Below are 23,188 nucleotides of genomic sequence, written 5' to 3'. Positions count from 1 at the left end.
ATTCTTTGAAGGACCATCTGTCCCCATGTGTGTGTGAGACATGAAAAGAAAAAGAAAAGGAGACAGAGGAAAAAGAAACCTACTCCCCTTTCTTTGTGAGAATCTAAAGCTGTGGTTATTCTATTTACTTTGCTCTAGGTCCATTCAGTGGATTCGCTGCCCAGGATACAAACTGTGCTCAATGAGGCTTCTGCCATTCACCCCCAAATTTCACGTTTGTCACAGCACATCCAGTTTTTGAAGACACAGAACAGTGCTGAAATTTCTAGCAGTCCTTCAGTTTGGAAAAGAAGATATTAGAAAGAGAAATATATTTTATCAACACTTTCCACTCTTCCCTGACAAATGTAGCTGGATTTAGCAAACACAAAGGTTATCCAACACCTCCTCATTTCACTCCCCAAATGACGTTGGTGTTCCCCCCTGTGACTCCCCTCAGAGCACAGTTATGAATAGATGATGTCACTTTCTTAGGGACAACACAACATTCCTTGTTTTTTTCATCCTATAGCTGATGATGCCAGCAAGAAAAAAGTATTTGCTATCAAAACTCTCAAATAATAACTGTCCCATTGTTGGGTGACCTCTCCATCCATCCACGTTTGAGGATACACCTCAATTCAGTGCAAAGTACAGGAGAAGAGGGAGCAAAGTCAAAGCAAACAAGCACATAGGAGCTTGGGGGCTGCATGTGTGATCTGAGGAATGTGCCTTGGAAGGTGGAAGACAGGAATGGGTCTGCAAAGGTCCCTTAACTGGCCATCAGGTGGCAGAAGTCAAAGACAAGGCTATTCTTGGTATTTAGTGAGGGACCTGGACCAGAGAAAGACTCGCCAAAGTGGTTTGGTGGCAGAAGGTACAAGTGGGCCACCCCTGCCTGTTGATTCTCTGCACCCTCATGGGGTCATTAATTTAGAGGTGCCCTGCAGCCACAAACATGGCTCTGTGGAACTGAAGATTCTGAGTCAGGGGTGAGTCTGCATCCGCAACAACTAATGCAAGAGCTCCTGCACACGCCTTGTGGCTTTTCAATTGGTTTTCGAACCAGCATTAACCAAAAAACTCAACTAACCAACCAAAACTGCTGACTACACACCACAGCCTTTTTTCCGTGTGTAAATCTGTGCTATGTATGAACAAAGGGTTTAGTTCATACCAAACCAAACATCAGCCTGTGCCTCGGCTGTCAGCTTCCTCATTAAAGTTAATTTATCAGTGCCCAGTGCTTAACAGGGCTGGTATTCTTACACCTCTCTGGTGGCATGACCCTGTTCCTCACCTTGTTTCAACTTGTTATTTGCCTTGGGCCCAAATCCAAGCTGCAGCTCTCACCTTGGCAGTGTTAAGCTCATCTGGAGTTCCCTGCCCTTCACCTCAACCCACAAGCACAAGCTGGTATTTAGGCAAGCGCTGCCTCACCTGTGCTGAGGAGATCCTTCCAGCCACACCGTGGGAAAGGGGTGACCTCACTGCCAGCTGTGGCCACTCCCACCACACTCCCAAAGTCCCTCCTACAGTACTAGGACAACCACTGATGGACCTTTGTTTGTTGTTTATTATTATTATTATTATTATTATTATTATTATTATTATTATTATTATTATTATTATTATTATTATTATTATTTAGGCAAATTTGCAAACACAGCAAGACTTCAGGTCATTTGTTGTTGAGCTGCTCATTGATGAACCGGGAACACTCTTGGCAAGGTTTGCCTTTTCTAATTTGACAACGAGGCCCCTCAAATTATTGGCAATACAGATCACTTCCATAATTTTCAGCAGCCCAGCTCTCCCGATTCACATGTGTGGAGCAAGTCTGGACAGTCTAGAGAATCCTCCAGGCCATGTTCATTAGCCCCTCTGAAGTTGCTGCTGACTTTTGGTCACTTTTCCACCACAAGCAACTCTCAATATGTGCCTCTGCTTTATGTGTTTTCAATTAAACAAGTCAGATCTTCCACCGGTTGTTTCCGTTGGCAGCCCCTGTGACTGTCCCAGATTTCTCCCTCGCACTTCAGTCCTGGCACAGATAACAGTTCATTTTTCATTAGAGCAAAGTGTCTAAACACACTTTACACGGTGCAAAGACCACAGCTTATCCTCAGCTAAGCATAAAATAAAAGAATGACCAGAGAAGATGATGAACGGTCTGTAGCATTTTAAATTGGCTTCCAAGCAGATACGAGAACCATCCAAAAACTGGTTCCTTTTTAATATTCCCTTTAACCCAAGATGAGGAAGCAGCTGATTTACCTGGACAATTCTGCATGCAATTTTCCTCACAGTCATACAGAAGGGGATCTTTGGTTTGGTGTCTTTCGATCACCCAAATGAAGACATTAAACAAGTTAAGGATCTCTGCTCCTTGGAGCTGTCACCAAGAGATATGTAACGCCTCTGGAAATAAGGAACAAGTGACTAGCTCCATTTCTTGCAGGAGATTAAATATACGCTATCCAAAAATAGCTAATGTACATACTTTTCTTTGGAAAATGGAGACAACTTCCAAAATCAAAGGTGTCAGCCAGGGATAGAATTGATGCTGCAGAGGCAGCACGTCCAGTCAATGGAGTTGGGAGTAATTTTCATAGCAAAACCTTGGCAAAACGCATCCCATTTTGGATATGATCACAAACCCAAACTCTGCTCAGGTTCATGAAGTTTTTGGCCAAGCTGAACCATACAGGAGAGAATCTCCATGGGATACTGCCTGCCTGGGGAGTTCAGGCCCCGGTGGGTGAGGAAGGAAGAGACCATCCCTTCTCCACAGCCTCTCTTCTGTCCCCTGCAGCCACAGTGTCCCAGGGAGCTGGTGAAGGCTCGCAGACACCACAGGTAAGGACTTTGGGCAAAACCCTGCATGAGGTGATCTCACTGGAGCAGGATGGACCAGAGACCTCTGGAGGTCCCTCCCAGCCAAGGTTATTCCATGATCTTGTAGGCTTCATTCCTTTCCCTCTGCACTTAATAAGGTGTAAATGAGAATGGAAAACTGCATGTTAGTACTTACTTTGTTCCAGTTGCCCATTTCTCACCTAAAGCTATGGGATTTAGTGATCAGACAATCATTTCCACAGCTGGTAGCTGAGATGTCACACACACAGAGTATGATGAATTCCAGGAGGGAAATATACAGCGATGAAATACCAGGACCAAGAAATACATTAAAAATATGAATCAGACAAAGTGGTTTCAATCACCCTTACATCTGGTTTCATCATTTCTCTCACCATATCTCACTGCTTTTAGCTGCTCTGCGATGCCAAAGCCAAACACATCCATCTCAGGAGAGTCAATGCACTGACACGTCATCAGCGTCTGGGTCATTCTTTGCTCATTTTACCTTGAGAAATGGGGAAAGGGAGACTTAACTTTCAGGGTTCAGTCTCAAAAAAAGAAAAGGGTAAAGGGAGATAAAGCCTTTTTAACACGTTTAAGTGTTTTGCAGCTGCAAAGATAAGGAGTGGCTGAAGCTAAATTCTGAAAACCGTGTAATGCATGGGAGCAGAGTTTTATAGAGTGATCCCCCACCACCTTTCTCACAGCCAGGAGCAGAACTCTCCCTTACTGACCCAACCACAGAACTCTCCTACTTGTATTTCCAGTTTGAAGAAACAGCCGTATCCTTCCGGTGTCTTTAGAAGTTGTTTATAGTGAGCAAAGTCACAGAGAGGAGGGACTGGGCAACATGCCTGGTGCCATCAAACCTCAGCTCTTCGTGCACCTCCGCTGCCTGCACAAGGATGTTCACAGAGAAGGAAGTGCAAGATGCTTGTGTGCTAATAATGAGTTAGAAATAATGGGAGACGCCAACTCTGAAGCTGGGGAGGGGGGGGAAAGTGGAGCACTTGAGTGCCTAAAAGGGGTTGATTGGCCAGAAATACTGTATTAGACATGGAGACAGCTGCTTTCTCATCATCAATCAGGTCCTTCTCACCATAGATTTCCCATCCTTTACCTCTGTTGTGAAGTCAAGGGAGAAAATCATAGAATCATAGAATCCCAGAGTGGTTTGGGTTGGAAGGGACCTTAAAACTCATTTTATTCCAAGCCCCCTTCCATGGATGGACACACCTTCCAGTAGACCAGGTTGCTCAGTGTTCCACCCAGCCTGGCCATAGCTGGATAACCAGAGGACTTTATGGAGAATAAACATTTTTTGGAAGTTTGATCTTGTAAGTCCCAGCCATGTTTGGCACTGGTCCTCCTGCGCCCTAGGGAAAAGTAGGGATGGCATTTACTGGGTATTGCCATTCGCTAAAGAAAGTGAGAAAATGGTTTTGCACAGAAAATGTTGCACCATTTAGGTATTTCACAGACTTTTAGGACTGTGAGACAGCTCTGAAGTGGGAAATGAGCTTTGGTGCTCTCACGTGCTCTTGGCTGCAAGTTCACAAGTGTCCAAGAGCAAGTTACACTGGATGTAGTGAAATTATATGGGATGGAGCTAAATGTTTGTAAAGTTACATGGTTATAACCTCTACATGCTCTTCCCTCATTTCTTGGCCTGGCCTAGGTCAATGGATTTCATTTTCTGAAAAGCATCCTTGCCTGGAAAAGCTGCTGTGAAACAAAACCCAGGGTGGTTTTATTTGGCTAAAGCTCACCAGGCAAGTTTTCACATCCTGAAGCCAAAATAATTTGTGTGGTTTGCCTGAATATTCTAATTCCAACTTGCAAAGTCACAGGGATTTGGAAAGTAACTCAAGCTTTGGCCCATCCCTACCAGGGAATATTAACTGGGGTGTATCTCTGTTAGTGTTGCAGATTTCTCTGGTCGCTGCTTCTGAACAGCAATATTTAAACTTGAATGAGATGAAATAAAATGTCTGAAAGAAATGATAAATATGTTTAGGAGACAGCACACGGTATTTGTTCTGCTTTGCAGTTATTTGGTTGCTCTGAATAGTCAGAATGCCTGTGCATATGGATTTTAGGTGTGAAAGCAGCTATTTTCAGATCACCATCTCTCTTCTGCCCATCACTGCAGTCAGACACACAGGAAGCAATCCCAGCATTGTATCACATCTTCTGTTGGCTGTATCTTTTTACACAAGGCTAAAATACTGATTCTGAAAATATAAAGTTTCATATATATGTATATATCTCTCCATTGAGTCTGGAGAAGCAAATGTAAAGAGTGACTAATAGAATTGCTTTATTAAATTATAAAATGAGCAAATCATAAATTTCATCAAGGTCTTTAAGGTCAAGGATACTATCAGCTGTCTGCATCGGTTTTGCTGTTAGTCATGTCACTTGTGTAGTTAATAAACCAGCCCTCAAGACAACAGTTCAAGGCCATGCACACTCCTTGCCTGCACAGTGAGTCATTTTCTGAACACTCAGCTCTTCCTTTAAGTCGAATAATATTTGCTTAAACCCCTTTCTGTTCTAATTCTTGTTTGTGGAACTAAAAGGTTTGGCTAAGCCTTGCACTGCACTGTGGCTGCAGCTCTTCCTTCCAGCCCCATCACCAGGGTTTGGCTTCAGTGGGGAAACAGCAACTCAAGTCGCTCTTTGCAACACAACAAACCCATCAAGCAACAGGAGAGGGAAAAATATTTAAATATCTAATTATTTATGGAGGTGGAGCTACATCCTCAAGAGGTTAAGACCTTGACATGTGACAAATTACAAAGTGTGTTCAACTATTTGCATGCTCAGTTGAAATTTAGTAAAAAATTCCCTTAGAAAGAGGGGAAGGAACATTTGGTAATACTGAATCCTCTCAATGCAACTTTTTTTTCAGAATTTCTTGGAAATCATGCAAAACGAGAAAGAAGAAGTCATCTAGTCCATTCTCTTTCTCCAAGTCAAGATCAATTATAGTTAAATCATTCCTGATAATAGCTGCCAAAATTATTCTTAAAGACTTCCCATGATGGAGTTTCCTTAAGCTCTCCTGGCAGCCCGTGGCTGTGCCTCACCATTTTAATCATTAGCAAGGTTTTCCTGATGTCTGGCCTAAACTGCCCTCGCTGAAATGGGATGTTTCATCAGATCTACTCTCTTGAATAAAGAGCTTGATTATATTAAAAGGGATCTGCACACACAAATTAAAGATTTCATTTGTAAGAAACCATTCAATTTGGAAAAAACATTCACAGCTGCTCAACGCAAAAGCAGGGAGCTGCATGGCTCGTGCCAGTGCTCATCCAAGGAATGAGAGAGTCCAGGGAGCCAAATTGCCATTTTGCTTACAACTGACAAGTGAAAGAAAGAAATTTCACATTCTGGAATATTCTGTACCTTACTGGGTTACTGTTTGGACAGATGAGCCTATAACCTGGCTCCAAAAAAGGGGTCTGGGATAGGAGAGCAAAATAAGTTGGAGTTATTTCTCCAAACTCAGTCTGTGTTATTTAAGCAAGGTCAGCTCTTTATCTGAGAGAAAAAAACAAACCTGACACACTTCTGCACCTGAGCTGTCACCTCTTGCTTCAGAAGGACAAATCTGGGATAAGAACAAGAAGGAAATCTCTGCTCCTGCCTGACCCTGCAGTTGTGGTACCTGTGTTAGAGACTCTTTCCTTAGCAGCCCCCTCTGAGGGAGGATCAGTAGGTCTGTGTGCTCTAGGCTCTCCCCTGATACCCCCAGCCCAGGCACAGATCTGTGCCATCAACAATAATATCCAATTACACATCATTTTTCACCCATTCCAGCAGTACTTTGGGACAAGCTCCCCAGAGGGACAATCCTGTCCCTGGTGCTCTCCAACCGGGAGCCTGAATTCCAGGTGCCACCCACGGACCTGCTCCTTGCAGAGGAGGGCAAGGGGATTTTTATGGTATTGAGAACATGAATAGGAAAGGTGTGTGTGATGAGTGATCACCCCCAGCTCTGACCGAGCCCAGCTCTGCTCCCTGGGTATGGCTTTGCTGCTGTCACTTCACTCTGATCTACCCACCTCCATCCTAAAATGAGTCCATGTCAGGACAGCAGAGTGCAAGAAAGTGCACAAAAACAGTGTGGGGTGCAACAAGCTGTACAGAGTCCTGCAAAACAGAGACCAGTTTCCTTCCAGTCAGATGAACTGGGTCAGCCTCTAACTACAGCAAACGAGATCAGAATGGGGAGCACGTTCCTTTCTTACTAATTACAATATGCTGGCAGTGCAGAGATAGTTGAAGGTTTTTGGTTTTTTTTTAACTCAGTGATTTAGTCTGATTGTTCAAACCAGTGAAGCAAACCAGATAAATACTATTTTAATCAAGATTTGAACAAACGATAAAATTAAATCTTTAAATACCATTTAGTGACTCTCAGTCTGCCCCCTCCTCGTTCGGCACTTTACAAGAGACAGCTGCTCTTGGATTCCTTGAAATTAATAGAAGCTGCTTTTGTACTTTCAAACCAGTCCAGGAGAAGAAAATTGCAAGAACATTTTCAGGTTAATGAGTCTGAATTACAAAATCCAAGATGAACACGACACTAATCACTAAATCAATGCAGCTCAGAGCACAGTTTCACCCTGCAAGTCTCTTCCTCTAGTTATTGTGACAGCGTGCAAAGAGGCATTTGTCAAATAAATGACATTTTAAAAAAAGAACATGGATTTCAGCAAATCATACAACAATTATTATGTTACCAGTCCCAGTGAGAAACACTTGGGGCAAATTATGATGGATTTGGAGATAGCCTGGGAAGTATCCTGTCTTATTTCTAACGGACACCTCCTAATTCTCCATGCTCTTGCCTATGGTAGATCACTTGCTGTGGAGCCCATGCAGAGGGATCCCACAGAAACTGGCCTAAAGGATGAGCAGCACCCAAAGCAGCAGCTGACACGCTGGCCAGGGTGAGAAGGACATCTTGGCCTTGAGCAGGCCAATGTAACCACTTTGTCAGTGGTGAGATGTGGTACAGATGCCACTAACGAGCTGTGGAACTGGAGATGTCACAGGCACACTCACAGTGACACATTTACTGCCCGAGAGAGCTGGAAGAGCTGTGCTCTCCATGCAGTGCGAGGGGATATGAAGCACAGCCACAGCAGCACTTACCAGATCTCCATTTAAAATTGCCCTTTGATCACTGCAAACCCTTGCACAAATACATTGTATATTTTTTTTCCATTGCTGAAAAAGCCACTTCAGCCTCACCACCTGTGTGCCAGGGCAGAGGGGATGCAGGTGCCAGCATCCCTCAGCACAGGGGCTGGACCATCAGGCACCACTGCACATCCCCTCCTGCTTCGAACCAGCTCAAGGCACCACAGACCCCCCTTCTCCAGGGCTTTCAGGGATGGTGGGATTAAAGCACAGCACAACTTGTGCTCTCCAGAGCTCCTCACAGGAGCCTGCAGAGACCTGCCAGGGAAAACCACTTCCCTGGTCCTCCAAACCCCAGATCTTGGGCTGCACATTCTTGAGTGCCATCTACTGGCACCGGCTCCGATCCCAGACTATTTACACACACACCTTCCGCCGTCCCCCAGCTGCAGGGGGACGGACGGGGCGGCAGCACAGCTTCCAAAAAGCTTTAAACACAGGGAAGAGCAAGTGCTCAAGATCCTCAGCTGATGCTGCCCCCACACCTGGTCCCCATGCACTCGGCTCCACCAGTGTGGGACAAGGAATGCTGGCCCCAAGTGCTGGTATGGGATGGGCTGTTCCTCTGCAATGAGGAAGGAGAAGGGGAAAAGCTTCTCTGGAGGCAGCTTAAAAGGACATCGCTGCAGTCTCTGGCGCTCCAGCCCTTATTTTCACAGACACTTTAACAGCAGCAATACAATATAGTTCAGGGAATTTGATGTGCACAAACCACCCTCACTGCAGCAGAATTATGGTCTTGTTGAGAAACCCAGTGACAATTCTGGACTCTGAGCAACTGTTGCAGTTTCTAGGAAGTCACATCCCTGAGTGTCAGGGATCCTCCTGCACCAGACTTAAAAATGCTCCACATCACCTTTCAAAGCCAGGAGCTGGGGTTTGGTGAATCCCAAAGGAATGGCAGAGCAAGAGTGCAGTCCAGCTAAAACCCTGGGAAAAGGCAGGTTAAGGCATTAAGTACAACTTCTCTTTGGGATGCCACGAGCTCCACACGGCACGTTCCAGCTGGAGCGGTTTCATTATGCTTTGTTTACGCTGAGATTTGCTTACTTACTGCCTCTTCCCAGGTGGGGTGGGGAACCAGGAGGAGCCCCAACTTCACCACCAGCCAGGCCTTACCAGGAAGGAGAAGGTGGAGCACCTCCTTCCTCTGAGATATCCAATAGGACTCCTGGAGCACCACAGAAATGCCCTTCTTTGCCCTAATTCAGTCACAATTTCAACAACACAGAGGATCTTAGAGAGGGGATGATGTGGTTTTGTGGCAGAGCCCCTCAGAGGAGGAGGCATCACCCCCTCCTCAGTCCTCTCTGCTGTTCCCCAGCCCCACTGTGCTGCACCTGAAGGAACATCTCTCTGTGCTTGTTGCAGTGCTCAGCCAGTCAGAAACCTCCCCAAAGTACAAGAGGACAAGTTTAGATATAAAGTGAAACATCCATTCTTCTTGAGGGAATAACTGAATGAAAACATGAGCCCTCTGCCATCCTTCAGAGGGGGACAGAGTCTGTTGGTCCAGAAAAGGGACTAGCAGAAAATCTTTGTGTTGAAGGGCCCCTTCTGCCACACTCAAACCAAAGACAGTTGGCAAAAACATCAAATCTCATCATCCCTCTGCACGGTTGAAACAAAAAGCCGAACCCAACCAACTTGGAATGGCCCAGGGTCCCCAAAGCCATTATGGAGTTGGGTTTTTTCTTCCTAAAAGCTGAATGTGGTATTAAAGGCAAATAGGAAAATGTTCTAGGGGACAGGACCACAACAGAACTTCTTCTATCTGCTCTGCAGATAGCTGATATTTCCAAGGACTCTGTATTTTGAAGATATCATTCAATAAATGGTATTTTCCATGAGTATTTTTTGCATCTTTCCCTCTACCCAGCAAATGTTTTTCTCCAGCGTTTTTACCAGGAGAGAAGTGTCTGGTACTAGAGAAAATTCAGTTTTGCACTTTCAAATGCAAATATTAACACAAGCAGCCTGGCTTCTATTGCTGCTTTTGGCAACACAACATGAGGTTTTTTTCACCTACAGGCAGAGCTGTCGCAGTCTGAACAGCAAATATTAAATAACCGCGGAAAAATACTCAGAGTGAATTCAGGGAAATAAAAATAGGGAAAAAATATTATCCTGGTATTGCAGGAGGAGGAAAATAGAGTAAGTTGGAAAAATTAGAGCAACAGAGCTCAAGTTCCATAGGTTAAGTCTAGGAGACATTTTCCAGATTGTTAAATTCCAAAGGGTCCAGTACTGTAGGCTGGAGTAGTTGTTTTCTCTCCCATTGAGTACATTCTGCTCTTATTCCATACAAGCTGAATGATTTTTAGTCTTTTCAGTCCCTTTTATTCCACTGAAATGTGTTTTTGAAGATGAGCATGTCAATTTATCTACAACAAGCCTTTCGCTATTATTTTCAGTTTCTAATTACATACAAAAAGGGAGGAAAAAATTCCCCCAAGGATGAGCTGAAAGGCTATGTTCTTGTGGAGATGCATTCTGATCATCTTTTCTCAGAAACCCATCAGTTTCAGTGGAATACTGGGAAGTTTAGTCCCTTAAGGGGTGAGGAACTTGGTTAAAGGAGGGATAATAGTGGTGCTGGTGCTCGTCTGCCACCACAAGACCTGAGTGCTGCCTGCCAGAGCTACAAACCATCACACAAGGGTAACTTCAAGACATGCTGTGCACCAACATGGGGCGAATTTGCCCAGAATTTAACTTGCTCTGGGTAACATGCTCAAGAACCAGCATTATGCACGCAGGCTGTGAGGTCCCACGCACCCTGTGCCAAGCAGGAGTCTTTTCCCTAGAAAGGGAATTGGTCCAGTGGCACTGTGCAAGTTTGTAAAGAAACAATTAAAAGTCTGTTTTGCCTTCTTTGTTTTTTGCCAGCTTCAGCTTCCAGCTCTGGGTGGATCTTGTACTTTCTAAGAGCCTCACCAGGAGCATGCCAGGCTTTGCATTATTTTTCTTATTCACTCCTGATGTTGCTTCTAGAGCTTTAAATATCATTTTAGAATTGAGGACACCAGAAGCCAGAGAAGCACCAGTACAACCCCAAAGTCCTCACCAGGACAGGCACAGGGGAGCAGGACCGGCCCAGCCCCCCAGAAGGGACTGATGACATTCATCCCTCTGGAGGATGCCCAGATGGTGGGTGGGGGATGCCTGCAAGGAGGGGTGTGAGCTGGTGGATTCATCAGCACCTGGAGCCTCATCTCGGGGTGAGGGAGGGATCAGTTCCTGATCCCCAGAGCTGAATTTGCACTTGGGCTCCTCTGGGCATCCATCTTAATATTTTAAAGTCAGGCAAGCGCTGGCCCCCTGCTCATGTATGTTTGTCAAATTGTCCTGCTCACCGTGGTCTTTGATGGAATTTTTGATAGAATAATTATTTTCAGAAAACACAAGAGAATATTTTAGAAAAATAATTCAAATTTTGTTCTGGAGGGATACATTTAATGTATATGTCACTCTCACCTAGCAATGAAAAAACTGCTAAAAGCTGAGATCTGTTGGTTGCTCATGAATGTTGAGTTTCCATGCTCACAGCTCACAGACTCCCAAAATCCAGATTGAAATTGTTGTTGCGAGCAGCATTTAGTTTCTAAAATTCAATTTTAATTTTAACTTCTGCAGACACAATAATTTTAAGCACAGATTCACCTTCAACTCAATTCTCCTCTCAGGATCCAACCAGAAGAGGCCAGAGCAGACTCCCCAGGGTAAGACTCCCCTTACCTCTCAACAGGAGCACAGCATCCCAGCATGGCCTGGTGTGCTGGCATGGGGTTGAGCACTGATGAAAGTTCACTTCATGGTCACCCATCCACCAGATGCTTGTAGTGAAGTAGCTTGTCCCTCACTTAAAATAAATATTGTGCTTCGCTTTTAATAGAATTCAAGTTGTTTCAGAAGGGTGAACACCTGGGAACAAACATTCATAAAACCCTAAGCCAACATCTAGAAACTCGTATGTTTTTTTCACTGTGTATCTATTTATGATCAAATAAAGAGCCTGGAATTCGAAGATGCAATTTGAAGAGTTGGGTTCATGGTCATATAAGAAGCAACATGCCTTTCTATTGATTGTCACTGTTACTCATCATCCTTTTACTGTTATCAACAAGACAGGAGTAGAATGAACAGACAGCTAAACAATAAGGCAAAGTCTTGCAGCTGCTTAAAGCCAATAAAATAACTTTTATTGACGAGGTTATCAAAATGTCAGATGTGCCAGCTCAGCTGGCATTCTTTTCTGCCTTTTTATTAAAATCTCATTACAAAGTAGAACAGGCAAGCAGAGAGTTCAGCATTTGGTGCCTTTCCTGACCTAATTGTTTAGGATATCTTTTTAAGGATTGGTTTTCAATTTTCATCTGTACATAAATAAAATGTCCTCAGATAGATGTCCACAGTGATTTGGTTTGGGGTTTTATTTGGGGGTTTTTGTTGTGCAAGAATCATGTTTCTGCTGCAGACACACATCCCTGCTCCATCTCTCCCCTATGGTCCCAAAGGAACAGCAGGATCGGGGAGGAATATTTTATTTCTGGGCTAAGTTTAGAATTGATATTGCTGCTCTGTACAGACACTATCTGTGGATGAAGAGAGGTGAGATGCAGGATGGATTCACACTTTGCTCCTGCCACCTCTAAGGTTTCTGCTCCTCAGATGTAAGGCACATCTGCAGTGCTGTGTCCAGGTCTGGGCTCCTCAGGACAGGAGGGACATGGAGCTCCTGGAGCAGGTCCAGCAGAGGCTGAAGGGATGGAGCATCTCCCTTACGAAGAAAGGCTGAGGGAGCTGGGGGTGCTCAGCCTCGGAGGAGACACTGAGAGGGGACCTGAACAATGTCTGTCAGTGTCTGCAGGGAGATGTCAGAGGATGGAGCCGGACTCTGCTGCTTCACCTCTCAGCCAAGGGGATCAGAGCAGCCAAATTCACCAGGACTGGCTAAAGGAAGCTGATTGACTCCTCTACGCTTGGTCATTAACTCTGTCTAAAGTGAAAAAACTACCAAGAACACAAACAACCAACCAGCCCTACAAAACATCTGAGTTGACAATGAAGCTGTCAGTGACAACAAACCCCCATCACACCTCCGCTGTCTGGAGTGAAAGCCCTAAAATTTGTAGTTCCCAGCGCAGGTCTGTCTGTGGCGAGCGGCGGCTCCGGCTCTGGCATTGCCTTGGCAACATTTTTTATGCTTTGATTAAGGAGCAACTGATGCAATATTTCAGGAGACGGGAGGGGGGGAAAAGGTTTGATACTGAGAAAAACATTCTGGCTGTTCTGTATTGTCCTTGAGGACTTCAGCGTGTGCCGTCACCGAGTGCTTAGCAACAGATTGGTAGTGGCTGCAAATCAATCTTTTCAGAGCAGAAAGCGCAGTATACAATGCGGTATGTTCCAATGCAAGAGATGCTATTGGGGAGCTATATAAGCATCAATTATTGCTTTTTAGATGTAGTTAATTATAGCAGGGAGAACTCTGATCACAAATCAGTTTTCCTTACTCCCCTTTTCTGCCTTGAAAAAAAAGAAATCACAAGAGATCACTATAGATTAGCAAATTAGAAATTGCAAAAATGTAATTATCCAAAATCAAGATGGGTTGGCAAGTGCTGTTTCTGAATGGATTTGTGCCAGAAAAGTGAAGGAAAATAAACCTGGCATCCTTTAGAAAGTTTTAAATTGAATTGTAATTATCCTGCTGCTTGGTTTTTGATTTTCTTTTTTTAAATATAACTATTTATTAAACAGGGCTCTATTCCCAAAAATGTACGCAGCCAGCACAATAGAAAAAAAGCGGATGGTTCAAATGGAATGGAAAGAAATTAAGGAGAATAAACCCATCAAAATAAGACAGGCCCATGTGAAGTCAGAGCAGGGGCAGGGGCTGTGCAGGGACAGTCACCGCCAGTTTGCCAAGGGATGAGGAGCTGGAGCAGACACAAACTCCATTCAAGGGAAGTCACGTGTGTCACCACACAGACGATTCTGAGCAGTGCCTTGATCTGTATCAACATTTGTCTTAAAATGTAAATACTCAAAGTCATGGAAGAGTAGAATGCCAATGAAGCGAGTCCCTGTACCAAAGCACCCTGGAGGAGCTCCTTTGTCCCTTGCCAGTGGCCAAGATCAGCATTTTGGGTGCTTCGCCTCAGCTCATTTGATGCAACACCCATTTTCTAGCTGATGATCTGCTACAGGAGGAGAAAGGCTCATTCTTCCTCCCCAGGGAAACCTCAGCATTACAGAAATCCAAACAGTGGCTCAGAGACAGGATAGTGGCAATACCTCACCACAAGGCTGCAATTTCCAAAATGCCTGCGTGCCAACCCCCTCCCAAAGTAGAAAGCTGAAAGCTTTTAAGAGCCTTAGAAAACCCTCCCTGGGCCAGAGGCAAGGTGCACAAACCTCTCCCAGGGAGGGGAGTGGGAGCAATGTGGCTCCTCAGAGCATTTCCAGAATGAGAGTTTGCTACAAGAGCACCCAACAGCACAGCTCACCTGTTCCCTTTCAGGGCGAGGCATCACACCTTTAACACCTGCTCTCTGTACAGGATGCAATTATCCTTCAGCACAACATACACCTCCCCCACGGCTTTGTTGGAAGTCTGGCACACCACCCAGAATCTGTACAAGGACTGGTTCATCCACTCTTCAACCCACAAAACCAGCTTTTCACTCTGGGGATTTTTGCATTTATTTTTTCTTTTTAAATCGCGAAATCTTAAAATATAATTTTATGTCAACTAGAGTATCACGTAACTGATGTTACTGCTGCTACTGCAGGGCAGGCGTTGCAGGAGTCAGAGAGAGCTTCGTGGTGGTGCTGCTGAAGATCTTCCCAAAGTGAGACCAGCCTGAGCCAAATCTCACTTTGCAGGTCCATGCTCCACCCCCACAAACCTACCAGCAGCCTAAAATAAGGAACGGTGCAGTTGTGTGCAGTAAGAGGAACACATTCCATCTCCTCACTGATTCCTGAGAGCTTGATGACATTTCTTGCAGTTGCACAACTATTCTGGAAATCAGGCACCTAATGGGATTTCTCATCCCTTTTGCTTTTGATGAAGTGAAAATGATGAGAGTGGCATTTTGACGCTTTGAAGTCTCAGCCAGTACCTAAAGAATCCAACAATGTGTGAACTTACAAATACACCCCTGTGACTTTAATTCCCCCAAGGCTTTATTAGTTGGTTCAAAATCTGGCTTATTATTAGTTTTACTGAAATAACAAAATAATTAGAAATTACAGTGCATTAACAGAAAGGAATCTCATTTGTACACATGTATTCAAATGGAATTTAATTTCTCTTCTGGAGTTTCTCCTCGTTTAAAAGCTTGAAATGGAGATTAAAAGCTTCCCCTTCCTATGTCTTATCAAACACGATTTCATATCTCTGCAGCTTTCTGGAATCCCTCAACTATATCCCTTTAAATTTTGTGCTAATTGAATTTAAAATTAGTCCCCAGTGGGGACTAAGTAGAAGCCAAGTAATTTAATGGTCAGACAATTAACAGCTCTGCATTAACCAGAGCTTCTGAACAACAAATGTTTTGGGTACCGCAGGCAGGCTGTCACACGGGGCAAGCTTTGCCTTCCTTAAGGAGTGAGACTCACAGCTCATTGCTATTAGTGAAAAAATGCCCGCTTCACTGCCACAGAATGATTGAATGTTGTTTTTTTCCCCTGACAGAACCAGTTTGTGGGCTCTCTCGGTTTGATTTTATCTTAGCAACTTCTCGCTCTGTTTTCACGTCTGATAACCATATCTGGGCCATTTTGAAGTACTTTCATGGCAGACTGGGCAAAACATGCTTCTGTAGCAGGCAGATGTCTGGTCATATCCCAGTATTAACTCAAATCAGCTGTGGAAATGGAGTTTCCATCTACGCCGAACATTCTGGAGCCCTGGAAATGTCAGCGTTTTTAAAAACAGAAGACATCCCACACAGATGTAAATATATCAGCACTGCTGCCCCTCATGTGGGTACAGAAAACCACCTCTAAAACTTCAAATAAACCCTCCTGGAGAAGCTGTTGCTAAGAGCTGCTCCTACAACAGAGGCTCCCTCACATCTCTGAGAGACCACAACTTTTCATAACCTCCATTAACAGCTACACCAGTGGGAACCCAGCACAGGCTCCATCTGAGCTGAGATCTCACAGAGCACAGAACCACTCATTTAACCTTTTCCCAAAAGGTTTTCCCGTTCAGGCATGATATAGAATCACAGAATGGTTTGGGTTGGAAGGGACCTTAAAGATCATCTAATTGCATTCTCTTATACTTGTATTTAGATACATTACAGCAAAATATTATTTCCTAGAATAAGTTACAACTCTTTATTTGCCATGCATTGGGGTTGAGTATTGCAGCTCATGGTCTGGTATCCCAGAGCACCCCAGGTGGGTCCAGACCAGGAAAGCCCTTTCAGATCACACTGGGCTGGACCAGCTGGAGGCTTCACCATCCAAGTCCTCCCAAGCATTTTACTTTTTCTTTCATTACTAGCATCATTTATTTGGAAGTAATGAAGACAAGAAACATGCTTAAAAGTCTGTAGAGTTAAAGTCTTGCAGCTTAAAGAGTTTTTTGAAATGAGTTACAGAGTCTCCTCCCCACCTGCTCCACAAGAATATCGAATTCCTTTCCTCTCCTCCCAAAGTGTCAAAAATGTCTTCAAAAATTTCTTTCCAATATAAAGATCTAAGAATAAAATTGACAAATCTCTAGCACAGTCTTCTCTGATAGAACAGCTGCACCACCATTATAACCCTCTAGTTGTGAAATGCAGACACAAAAAAAAAAAATACTGAGAACCCTTTCAATAAATACATTTTTTAAAAGTCTTATTCACTACATTACGGCTTACCCAGAATGAAGGTGCATTTCTTACATTTGACCTGTTTTCCCACCACTGATGCCCCTGTTTCTATGGCTTGGTCCCTGTGCTGGGCACTTTCCCTCCCTGGAAGGGTGGGTACCACCCCAAGGGAGCACGGAAACTTTTCCAGATTGGTAAGGGCTGCACAAATAGAGTGGGAGACATCCAATAACATTATCAAGGAGAGCACCGAGAACATATCCCTGTTCCAGACACACAAGAATTTGTTAGAACAAGATCTCAACTGCCTTAACACCAGAACAAGAACACGACTTGCACTATTTTACTCTTATAAAATAAAACTATTATTTTCCTTACAGTCATTATATTTTGACAGATTCCATAATTGTTGAAAGCAAAATTATAATTAACGACGACTCACTAGGAGGGGGAACAAAACAAAACAGAACTGCCACCTCAGTTATTTTATCCTCAGAGCCCACTTGACATTTGTGGTGACCCAAGAGCAGGATCACCTTCTGTACAGCCGCTTTTCACTTAAAAAAATCATCTTTGGGTGAACATGACATTGCCTAAAACAACAGCACATCCTGCCCAGTCATCCTGGAGGAGTTCAGAACAAACCACACTGGTTAAAGAGCTGCCGAGGGCGAAGGCTGAGTGACACATGGAGAGCAGGGGTGGCTTTTTATAACATTACTACAATCTAAAATATGAAATCCCATTTCTTAGCTACAGTTAGGCAAACCTTTTCTCTCCCTCGATGCTGGACCAGGTTGCAGCACAGAGCAAGAACTCTCCTCCTCACCCTTCCCCACTGACCGGCACAGGAGGATGATGTGCCTGCAGAGAAAGAGCACTGTAAGGATGGAGCCCTACACAGCCTTCAGCCATGACATCTACATTCATATCCTACCACTCTATAGAAGGAACAAGACACATTTCAGCTGCTGAGGCAGATCTGGCAGTTAACTGCAATCATTCTTTAATTAGCTTAACACCTTCCATCCATAATTAAGCAGTGTGGTAGGGAACGGACTTTAAGCTCCTAATCGTGCATGTTCACAGGAGGGGAGATAATTGAAGAACAACTGAAACAGGTTTTCCCTTTTAAAAAAAGGTAAATGACTTTTTTTTTTTAACCTAAAGCTATGTCACAATTTGAACATGTATTTTCTAAATGCATTTCTTCCCTACAAAACCTTCGGTGCCAGCTTGTGAAGGTTTCTTCTTTGACCAGGCACAAGGAGCCATTCTTTCATCCTGGGAAAGGCAGTTCTCCTTTCTCTAAAAGTAATTAGGACATCCCTTAAATACTGCCAGGGAGCTGATTATTTCCCTGGCAGGCACCCCTTGCAGACCTCACACAGTGGCAGGAGGAGGAAGAAGAAGAGGAGGAAGCAGCAGCAGCTTAGTCCTGCTGCCCTGGATGCAGCTACCACCATTCCAGGATCCCTGCATGCTCCGGTGCCAGCCCTCAAGAAAGAGGACCTAACCTTTTACTCCGAGCTGTAGCACCCAAAAATAACACTCCTCCCAGACCCTTCTGCTCAATCCCACTCCTTTCTCTCCCCCCAGCTCCCACCTGCACCCCATGATTGCTGGGGCTGCATCATTCCCTCCCCCAACCACACATCTACTTTCACTCAAATACTTTTCCCTCTTGCTCATTGGTTAAGAATAGGTTGCCTTCACAGATTCTTAGTAACTCAGTTTTATTGGTTTTCTCTTTTCCCAAAGAAAACCATCCTCCTGTGCAGCGTCGTGGTGCTTCCAGCACAAGTGCCTCCTTGAGCCTGAACTAAAACCATCTTCACACAACTCAGCACACTCAAAAACAAACATACAACGTGTTTTCTGTATTTCTTCTCCTCTCTCTTTCTCAGGTTTACAACCTGCCACACGTAATACACTTGATATTTAAAATTAGGTTCTTCCATCACATATTCCATACAAAGTATGAAAGCCCTTTCCCAGCTGCCTTGTAGGTCAGCTGCTAATGGGAATGGCATTATTAGAAATCTCCTTAGTGTCTTGCCCCAGATAACTACCATCAAACACAAGCCTACAATATTATTTCTTTACGGAATGTGTATAGAGAAGGAGGATCACAAATGTAGTAAGGGGAAGACTGTGCTGACTTCATATTCCCAGAGCAGTGTAATTACTGGAGTATAATATATAGCAGTATAATTTGCTGGCAATGATCCAGCAGTCAGTTTGGGCAGCTTTGAGCAAGACTGGACTGACCAACCTTCTAACATGTATTTTCATGTTTCAGTGACCTTTATTCCTGCTGATGTGCTGGCAACTATTCCAAAGCACAGGAGCAGGTCTGGCATGGAGACAACTCAGGGAGCAGCTCCACAATTGTAATGTCAGGAAGCTATGGACAGTTGTGCCAGGGCTAGGAAAGGGGCTTTTTCTATAAGTAAAACTGGTGGGATTTTACAAAATGATTAAAAAATGGATCATTATTCTATAAATACTCCATAGGTCAGCTTTTTGGTTATGACAGAACCATCACTGTTCTCCTCTCTCCATTCCACCAACTCCTTTCTCCTGCCTCCTCATGGCAGGAGCTTCGTTCCTCATGATTTTTATCCTACTGGCACCAAGTGCTGTTTATAACTCAGACAGACTGTTTCCATTTTTACTTAGACCAAATTCCATTGGTTTCTGCAGAGAAATCCCTGAACTACTTAGGCAAACGGAAAACAGAGCATCTCCAATTTGATGTGTCAACTCACATAACTGGAGGGTTTGAACCCCGTTTTCCTTCTCTTCTTTCATCCCCTGGGTTTAGGGCTGTGAGTTAAACTCTTGGGGTTTACTGAAATGTTTATTCATTTTTGCCAGTGTTGTGTCTCTTTGATGGTGCAAAACGCACATCTGAAGAATAAAAAAAGGCAAATGGAATGAGCTGAGTGCGAATGTAGGAGGTGATAAATGGGCACATAATCAATTTTGCAGAAGGAGGAATGATCTAATGTGATGCTCTGTACAGAACCACGTGGTGCAGCTTCATTTAAACCATGAAAACACCTCTCTCCATCATTCTGCCCTCTCACCCTGGTTCCTGAGTGTTCAGAGGAGTATCCACCACCCGTGCAAGGGAACGTGATGTTTGGGTGGAAAACATGCAATGCCACACATCAGGTCTGAATTTGTCACCTCCCCCGGCACTCGCGCTGCCAAAATCGCAGAGCAGCAGCAGCCGTGTGGTGAACATGAGCTACATCTGCATCTCATTCTCACTGAATCCTGCATGGGGACCATCTAACTCCCAAAATTTCCTTTGAAGCTGTAGCCTCGTGATTTTATAAGAGAAGTGAGAAAAAAATAGTTTCGCTCATTTGAAAATTAATAAAGATTTTGCATTTCGAACTAACTAACTTGGTTTGGTCAGTGCGTTCCCAGCAGCTGGGATAAACAGCCCCTGAGGTCCATTCACAGGTAAACTTAAAAGAAAAAAATTACAGCATCCTCATGAATATATCAGCACTTAAAATTATAACAGTAAAGAAAGCAGAGAGCAGAAAGTATAATCTCAATGCACAGTTGAGAACTTAAATGGTTCAAAGCATAGAAAAAAGCCAATGAGGGGGTGCTGGGGGCCTGCTCATGATGAGAAAGACTTTGAGGGGCTGGAGCATGTCCAGAGAAAGGCAGCAGAGGTGGGGAAACATCTGGAGCAAAAGAAGCAGCTGAGGGAGCTGCGAGGGAGGCTCAGCCTGGCAAAAAGGAGGCTCAGGGAGGACCTTCTTGCTCTCTCCAACTCCCTGACAGGAGGATGGAGCCAGGGGGAGGGGGACCAGGCTCTCCTCCCAGGGAACAAGGGACAGGACAAGAGGAAATGGCCTCAAGCAGTGCCAGGTTGGATATTGAGGAAAATTTCTTCACTGAAAGGGTTGTCCAGCCCTGGCACAGGCTGCCCAGAGCAGTGGTGCAGTCACCATCCCTAGAGGGATGTAACACCCATGTAGATGTGGCACTTGGGGACATGGTTTAGTGGTGGCCTTGGCCGTGCTGAGGGAATGGCTGGACTCGATGATCTTGGAGGGCCTTTCTAACCTAAATGATTACAGGATTCTACAATTCTATGCTCTAAATGGATATTTTGACCCAGGCTCTTCCCATGGCCGTGCGCTGCTAAGGGATGAGGCTGCCGGGGCAGGAGCTACCCCAGAGTGGGTGGGTCTGCAGGAACAGTGAGGGAGGGTCTTCTTCACCACCAGGGAAAGAAAGAATTTGAGGGAAAGAACTAGAGGGCTTTCCAAGACCTTCATAATTGTTTAATGCTTAAACAGGCTGACTGAAATGAGCTGGTAACTCGAGAAGGACACCAAGCTGAGTGTGCACGAACTTTAAACAAGGCCTGGGCTTTCTCCCCAAATCTCTTGCTCTCTTAGGAAGTGCAGAAATGGAAGTGCAGTTCCCCGTGGTTCTCACGGATCAATGGCAGCAGCTTTAATTATCAGAATGACTACATACTTCGGATGGAGATAAGGTGCTACTGCATGAAAAATAAAAGAAAATATTTTATTTAAGAGACTTTTTCAGGTGAACTCATTTCCTTTTGCATGGCATTAATTTTTTAATCTCTCTGCTGCTGCGCTTGTCTTTACAGCACAGTTATTTAAAGCTTCAGTTTATGGTTACAGTCCCCATGTAAAATTTTAAATAAATATTAATGCACCATTAAATATCAATTAATATATTCTTTCCACACATCATTGCTATTAATTTCCATTCGAAGTTAGCTCTTACCCTCTGTGCATATAGCAAGATTTTGCATTGCAACAGCATTGATTCACATACAGAGCCATCTGTTTCTGCTGTTCCATTCGCAGTTGGAATGGGCATAAAAAATATTGTAGATTCAAAAAAATCAAGAGCCCGAGCACTGGAAGGCTCCTGGAGCCTGTACTCACTCACTCAATATTTCAGTCCAGAACATTCCTCGAAGAAACACCCTGTACCTGTATCCTTATGCCTGAGCAGGCAGAAAAAGTTTTCCTTTCAACTGCATCGTAGTGAAACATTCCAAAATTTCCATGCCTTGGCAAGCCAATGGATCCAGAGAAAATACAGCATTTTCGGCCAAAGTATGAATTTTCCCCTAACTCAAAGAGAAACTCACTCAGTGCTGGCAAGCTGTGACAGCTTCAGCTCACAGGAGAGATTGTTCAGCCCTCGGTGGGTCTGAGGTGGCGGCTCTGCTGACCTGGTACCACAGACAGTGTCTCCACATCAACCACCAGGCACAGATTTACCAGCACATTCACGTCGCCGCTGCCACAGAAAACTTCTTTGATTAGTCATTAGCCACGAAACCGTTTCAAGAATTCTATTCTTAGCAACTCTGCTCCCAAGGTTTATGCTCAAGTATCTGCTCTGTTTTCTGCCTCCCAGCTGACAATCCATCAAGAGCAGTGAGGAAAATCCTCTATGAGCTACAACAAGCCTTATGCCAACAATAATTGCTGTCTCTGCTAACACAGGCAAAATAATGCTGCCATTCAAGCTGAGAAGTATGTACTTTCCGCTTCTCCTTAAGAGAGGTGCCTTGGCAAATATTTTTTTTCTGTTACACTGAGTTTTATTTGAGCTACTAGTGCAAGAAGATACATTTGTGGGAACTGCATTATTTGTATTCCAGGGGTACAACGCAGCCCCATGAAAACTCCCTTCCCCTTCTCCTTTCCCTTCCCTTCTTCTTTCCTTCTTTCTGATTTTGCATTAAATTTTGTTGCAACATTAGAGAGTTGTCAGGCTGAATTCTGTGTGAATTTAATATTTATACAAACAGCCATATTCCATAGTGTTGACTCTGTAAAGCTTTTTACTATTTCATTCCCTTTGCTTTTCTTCTCCTCTCCACATAATGGAGAAATCAAGGATGTCCTTTAAGATAAATTATGGGCAGTTGCCTTTCCTGTTTCAAACACAGAATTTTCTGAGCAGCTTCAGTTACACTGTTGACAACTATTAGATTGACACTACTGCAAGAATTCATTCTGGGCACATAGTAGTGACCTGGGGGTGTGCTTCCTCCTCTTACACCCAGTACTGCAGCAACTGTTTTCACTTCTGGTGTAATTAATTATATCCAGTTAAATGGACCTCAAACACTAATAATTTTAAGTTATTTCACCTTCTAGGAATGTTAAGCAGAGCTGGTTGTCTGTACCTGCCATGGAGCTCCTCTCACGTGCTGTGGCTGGTATTTCAGAGTCTTGGATTTCAAAAGAATTAACCCACGGGGAATA

The sequence above is a fragment of the Chiroxiphia lanceolata genome, chromosome 15 (genome assembly GCF_009829145.1).
Source record: "Chiroxiphia lanceolata isolate bChiLan1 chromosome 15, bChiLan1.pri, whole genome shotgun sequence".
In the NCBI taxonomy this organism is placed as follows: domain Eukaryota; kingdom Metazoa; phylum Chordata; class Aves; order Passeriformes; family Pipridae; genus Chiroxiphia; species Chiroxiphia lanceolata.
The sequence above is the reverse complement of the archived record's forward strand: the minus strand, read 5'-3'. Positions refer to the sequence as shown.